A 7,701-nucleotide genomic window follows, 5' to 3' on the forward strand; every position below is an offset into this window, starting at 1 on the left:
CAACCAATTAATTGATCAATCAGCCCAAAATAATTTTTGCATGTAGATAATTTGAGTTACCTAGTTGAGATGGAGATTCCAAGGTAGTGTACTATTAGTTTTAGCATATTCCCATGTTTGCAGGTGGTGCATGCAGACAGAGATTGACCTAAGGCTATTGTGCAATTCCTTCATGTCAAATTTGTAAATAATAGGGTAAATTTCTAGAGGGAACAACACAAGGAAATAACAATTTGGGAAGGCTTTAAATTGGCTAAGTTTTGGCCAGGTTCAGTCAGTTAGGCAGAGGGATAGACTATACACTCACAGGATGTGCTCGGGCTTGAGCAAACATTGTATTTCTTCTATATTCTTTAATTAAGGCAATATAGATAGTAAGGGGTTTTGATAAGTTTATTTCCCATACAAAAGTCTTAGTGCATGTGTGGTGTTTCCTTTTTCACGTCTATTATTCTTGTTTTAGATGGTGAATTAGTAAATTTCAAGTCTTGTGATTTAGTAAATTTCATGAGTAGTATTGAATCTAGACATTAATTTCTACATGGTATCAAAGCTAGAATCACTGTAGAGAAGAGATTTCGAAGTTGTCATTGCAGGAGATTTGAACTTGAAGATATGTGTTGTAGGTTTTCTTTAGGATTGAGAAGGTGGATTTCAATGGAATCAGGCTCGAGTATGCCTTGGAAAGCACCTCAAAATTTGTTGCATGGCAGGACTGGATGGAGGCAGTATTGGATGATAATGGGCTACTAGAATAGATCAAGATAGATGTTGAAAAACCCTAAGCATATGATGCACAAAATATCTCTCAGTGGAAGAAGGATGTGTCCAAAAGAGAGGAGAATCATATTGGATGGAGTTCAAGATCATATTGTCTCAAATATCCATAGAAAATTGACTTCGTTCGTAATGTGTAAAGCATTGACCAAATTGTTCAAGAACAATAGTGACCACATGAAGATAGCACTCAAGGACAATATTCAAAGTATCAAGATGGAAAAGAATGACACAATTATGTAGTATCTGAGCAGGTTTACATAGTGTCATGATGAACCTTGCATGGTCTGTGTTACTGTCCCTGAAGAATACTTGGTAGCTGTAGCCCCTTTGGGCCTTCCCAAGAGCTAGAAAATTATCAAGATTCAGTAAATGGTACAAAGAAACTACCAAGTTCAAAGAAATTATGGTTCCATATAGTGTAGGAAGAAATAAGGTGGAACACCAGAGATGGGACCTCATCTAAAGGCGAGGATGAGGAGAACTATGCCTTGGATGGAAAGGAAAATCAAGGGAAAGGGAAGAAATCCCAATCCAAAGTAGATTCGACTCAAGGGGGCAAGAAGAAAGACTTGTTCATAATCAAGTGCTTTCATTTTCATGAATTCAGGCACTATGCAATGAAGTGTCCACACAAGAACGCAAGCAAGAAGAGTGCAAGAGGAGCAATGGGTGAAGGTTTGGCTTCAAAGTTTGAAATTGATTTTACCCTCATCTTATGCATGTCAAGCACAATGATGGATAGTGTGTGGTATCGTGACAATGGTGCCTTGTTCCACATGACAGGTAACAAAGAATGTTTCAGTGACTTGCTGGAGAAGGATATCTAGATGCACATTGAGATGGGAGATGATGGAAGGTATATCGTGGCCAGTACTGGTACAATTACTTTTCAGAGGGTGTCTGGCTCCCCTCTCAGGCTCAAGGATGTGATGTTTGTATCGGGTCTGGAGAAGAGTCTAGTTTCCATAGCTATATTGGAATACCATGGCTATGATGTGATATTTATAGAAGGGAAATATTTCCTCAGACACATCACCATGGGATAAGTGAAGAGGATCAAGGTATGAGTGAAGAATATTTACAATTAGATGTGGAAGATTGTGCAACATTGAACACAAAAGAAGAGAAGGTGTAGAGTGGAGATGTTGGCGAATAATGGCATAGAAGGCTTGGCCATTTGCATCACGACGCTTTGAAGGTCATGCAACATATTTCTATAGGCATCCCCAAAGGAGAACTAGTGCAATGGGGTACATGTAAAGGGTGTACGATGGGGAAGTACACAAAATCCACCTTCAATGATCACGACAACAGGGCACATGCAGTCCTTGAAAGGATCCACTCTGATGTTTGTGGACCTTTCTCGACAACCTCCATAACCAAGTACATGTATTATGTTATATTTGTAGATGATTTGTCATGGAAGTGTTGGATCTAATTCGTGCAGAAGAAAAACCATATGTTCTCCAAATTTTTTTTTCGTTTAAAGAACTTGTTGAGAAAGAAACTGACAAGAAAGTGAAGGCTCTTAGGGGTGATAATAGTGGTGAGTACATTTTGAATGAGTTAAAAATTTATATGAAAAGGAAGGAATTCGACAGGAGTTGAGAACATCCCAAAACCCACAACAAAATGGGTTAGCTGAGAGGATGAACAAAATTATTACGGGAGTAGCAAGGGCGATGTTGCATGACCAAAGCCTACCATTGCACTTATGGGATGAAGCATGCAATACAACTGTGTATTTGTAGAACAAGAGTCCTCATAGGATTCTTGGCATGAGTACACTAGAGGAATATTTTTCAGGGAAGAAAATAGATGTGTCACACTTCAGGATCTTTGGATCATCAGTTTACTATCATGTTTCCAATGAAGAAAGGAAAAATCTAGAGCTGACAATAGAGTTGGGCATATTTGTGGGGTACGCAGACACACCTCGAAACTACCGTGTGTACTTTCCATCTCTCAGCATGAAAGTGGTCAAAAGGGATGTGAAATTTGATGAGGAGAAGGCAATGAAGTGCTATCTTAAGAGGGACATCTAGTTATAGCCTGATAAGGAGCTTTTGGCTCCAAAGGAAGAACCTTAGGAAGTTGTGGAGCAACCAAAAGAAGACAAGCAGAGAGTGGAGACATCAACTTAAGAAAAGACATGCAGAGAAGGAAGGAAGTGAATTGGGGAAGCTCACGAATTAATGTAGGATGCTAGAGAGAATGTTGGAGAACCCACATCATAACGCAAGAAGAGGAGGTCACCAAATCAGTATACTGGCTACATGGCTCTGATGAGTGAGCTTGTAGAAATTGAGCCATCCTCATTTGAGGAAGCTGTAGGGAAACGAGTATGAGTTGATGCTATGGTAGAGGAATATGATTCCTTTGTCAAAAACAATGTTTGGGAAGCGGTCCCAAGACCAACAAAAAAAATAGTGGTTGGTTCAAGATGGATTTACAAGGTAAATAATGCAGCAAATGAAAGCATTTAGAAACACAAGGCCATATTCGTGGCCAAGGGGTTCTCTCAAGTTGAAGGAATTGACTATGAGGAGACCTTTTCTCTAGTAGAAAGGTACTCATCCATTAGGTCAATTATAACATTGTAGATGGGGTGGAAGATACACGAGATAAATGTGAAGACAACGTTCCTCAAAGAAGTTTTTGAGGAGGAGGTGTACATTAAGAAGTCAGAGGGGTTTGAGACCTTTGACAGAGAGTTGCATGTGTGCAGACTCAAGTTAGCATTGTATGGACTCAGGAAATCACCATGTGCTTGGTATACTAGGATTGATAGCTATCTCACTGATTTGGGCTTCACCAAAAGTGAAGCAGATGAAAATCTTTATCACATTATGGTAGAAGGTAAATTATTGATTATTGTGTTATATGTTGATGACTTGATCCTTACTAGTGATGAGCACCTAATTATATCTTGCATGGAGGACCTTGTAAGAGAGTTCAAGATGAAGGACATGGGCCTCATGCACTACTTCCTTGGTTTGGAAGTATTGAAAGGAAATGGGGAATTATTTGATTCTCAGAGAAAGTATGCCAATGAGATACTTCAAAGGTTCTGCATGCATATGTGAAAACCCATGGAGACTCCTCTTGTAGGAAACTAGAGGAAAGAGGATGTTACTTCAGGTGAAGTAGTGGAGGCTACTATTTATGGGAAGCTTGTGGGTTTAATTATGTATTTGGCGAACTCATGACCAAACATGTGTTATGTAGTTAAACATCTTAGTCAAACAATGGTTACGCCAACCAAACTGTATTGGAAGGAAAGAAAGCATGTGTTGGGATACCTCAAAGGCACTACTCAGTTTAGTATTTGGTACAAACAGAAAAAGGGAGTGAAACTGCAAGGCTTCACAGATGTAGATTGGGCGAGGTGTCCATCAAATAGGAAGAGCACTTCAAGAGGAATTTTTATTGTTGCGTTAGCAACAATTTCTTGGTATAGTAAAAAGTAGAGATCTGTGGCACTCAGCTCAGTAGAAACAAACTAATTAACTGCAAGTCAAGAAGCATGTGAGGCTATCTAGATGAGAAAGATTCTTATTGGGTTATTTTGTCAGAAGATCGTTCCTACTGTGATAATCATAATTGTATCAAACTATATGAGACTCATGTATTTCATGATCGATCCAAGCATATCGACATATGGTATCACCATTTACGAGATTGTGTGCAGAGGTGATTATCTTGTTGCAGTACATTCTAATAGAGGAATAAGATGCAGATATTTTGACAAAGGCCATCTCAAGAGGAAAGTTTGAGTTGCATAGAAGTAGGATTGAGGTATTTGATAATCCCTTTCATGTTGAGAGGAAGTGTTGGAAATGCAACAAGAAAATTTAGTTTTGAGTAAGGGGATTTGAGTAGTTTTTTTCCTGTAGATAAATCTCTATTCATGTGTGATGTTTCCTTTTGCATGTCTATGATTCTTGTTTTAGATGGTGAATTAACTTCTTCAAATGAGTAGAGTAGCTTAAAGTCTTGTGATTTAGTAAATTTCATGAGCAATATTGAATCTACACATTAAATTCTACACTTTATATCTTATTTATTGATTTATTTAGATGACAACCATATACAAATGAAGCAAGAAAATCACAAGTTTCAACAAAACATGTATAATATAGCACATCATGACAAGAAAAACACATGCAGTTAAAAATGTGTGACACAAGAACTTATTGAACAAATTACACTTTGTAGATAAATCTCCACTTGCCTCATGTATTTGCCAAGATCATATATAACTCATTTGACATTGTTTTCAAAGTTTCCCGGGAGAGATAAAGGTAGAACATACTATAACAAAAATAATGATCGATCATTATTTTTTCCCAAATTAGTAGGAAAAAATAATAATTAACAAGATGCTTCACCAATGTATAAAATATATATACACCAAAATAATTACCTTAATGAATGTATGTCAATGAGTTTTTACCCCACCTAATTCACCTTTATTTGTTAGGATATTCTTTATATCTGAAGAAAATCCTGTTGGAAATTTAATTTTTTCAATAACCTCTTTAACATGCTTGCTTTGCTGCTCTATTAATAACCATGGAAGGTTGCTTATATTTTGGTTGTATCCATTAGTATTTCAATGATATCACACTATGTAATGCATGGTTAGATTCCTTAATGTCATTAAAAATCTTGGCAATTTTGTCTTTATCTCTCCTTCCATCTAAGATTCACCATAATATTTTGTTACATTATTCTCGATGTGCATTGTATCAAACGAATAAACAATTTCTAGGTGCTCATAGTACGAGAGTCTATTGAATTGCTAGGATAAATTTTCATTCCTCATGAAAATGTGAGCCTATTATTAATGCCTTGACGACCTACAAAGTGAATCATAGTTGAAGATATTTGACAACGATATAACATTTCAATTAGTACAGTGTTAGGTCCCTATAATACTAGTGTATTCCCTCATTTTTATTGTTAGTGTATCCCCATTATTGCTAATTTTGTGCCTATGTAGTCCCTATATTGTTATTATTGTGCTCCATAGAAGCCCACTATTATTATTGTTGTGCCCCTACATTATTATTGTTATGTCGACTCTGATTATATTGTGACGCCTTAGAATCTTATATACAGAAAGGAGGTTTTGTCATTTGAATCATCCAATAATTATTGATTTGTGTAATGTAAAGGAGGTTTCCTCCTCAAAGGGGTTAATTTTGAAGTCGTTGATATGTCTCCTCTTCTATTTTGTGAGATGATTGCATAACATTTGGTATCAGAGTTTTGGATTCTAGGGTTTCGCTGCTTCAAACAGGCAATTGTGGAATTTTATCTACAATTTTTTTTTTACAAATCTTTAGAGGCTGAAATTAAAACCCCATGGAGCCAAAAACTTGATGAACCTCCTGTAAGAGTTTTAGATATTTTATTGCTATATTTTCAGAGATATGATATGAGGAAGTTATGGTTTTTGTAGGCTCCAAAATTCCCACTCAAACAGGTGACCTTGGGAAAATCGTCATAACTTTCTCTCTAAGCATTGGATTTAACTTTTGTAAAAATTTATAGAAAGAGGACGCGATTTAGTTTTTTGGATATCATTTTTAGGGTCAAAGGTCAAAAAAGTTACACGTGGCACTCCGTAGAAATTCGCTCTACTGAATTAGTCTATAATAAGGCCATTGTAGGAGATTGGGTATAACTATTTATTGAAGAATCCAATCTCGATCAGATTTGTGGGGTTGGGAAGAGGACTCAGAGAGATACCACAAGAAGAAATTTTAGAGCTTGGAAATCCAAAATTAGATAGTTACAATCATTTCAATATCGAGCTCCTAGAAATTAAGAAAATGTTGTGTATTTTTTAAAATTTGCTTAAGTTTTGTTTGAAAAAATAGTCTGAAGTGATTCAAAGGGAATAGTGAAGAATAAATATCATTAATTGATGCTCCGAAGAAAGAAAATGGAAACACCTAGTAAGAAATCAAAAATCTCTGCTATGAAGCATGAAGAAGAGAAAGAAATGCAACATGATATATCAAAATTACGAGAGCAAGTGCAACAAATTTCGCTCTCACAAAAAGTAATAGAAGCTAAGATGTATGGTTTGAAGATTGGAATGGAAGCTAAGATAGATGGTATTGTTAGGGTCCTATAATAATATGATTCATAATTTTGAATTGGCTCTGGTTAGTCTTGTAATATTATACATACTTTTGCTTTCTACAAAATGTTTTCCCATATTAAAAATAAAAAAGGTAAAGAGGGTAAGTCCTAAAAGAATAATCAAAGGAATAAAAGAAAGAAAAAGATTAAAAAGATATAAAAAAATATGAGCCCCCCAAAAAAGAGATAAGAATAGATCATGAAAGTGTGCAAATTCAAATGCAACTACTTTTTACTTTACTTTGTAAAATAAGATTGTGTGAAGCTTGTCAAAAAATTCCACAATCCATGATGGTCAAATAGTTTAATCTTGATTCATTCATGCTTTAATTTCATGTTGATAGATAGAGAAGAAATATCTAGCCAAACTATTTAATCTTGGCAAATCAGTAGTTAGGTAGAGAATAATAATGAGCTGATCAGTTTAATCTAAGCCATTAGAAGTTATAAGGTTAGAATTAGATAGTTTACTTATCAAAGAAAATGAAATAAAGGGTCAACAAGCTCAAATGCACCCAATGAATGAAGAGAAAATGCTAGGGTAAATAAAGGGTAGGTATTTTGGAAGTGCACAAGATTGCTAAGTCAAAAGCACCTTCATCATGCCTAATCCTATGTTTCATATGCAGGAGGAATTGTCAAAGAGAAATGACATTGACTAAAGCTTATTTACTAATATCCCCTCATTTCACCAGACCCCCACATAATTAGTTTATTAATTTCCCCTCATTATCCCTTCATTAATTTCCATCCCCTAATGTTTTC

The sequence above is a fragment of the Pinus tabuliformis genome, chromosome X (assembly GCF_031772625.1).
Source record: "Pinus tabuliformis cultivar Carrire ecotype Pingquan chromosome X, CPIR1, whole genome shotgun sequence".
Classification (NCBI taxonomy): Eukaryota; Viridiplantae; Streptophyta; class Pinopsida; order Pinales; family Pinaceae; genus Pinus; species Pinus tabuliformis.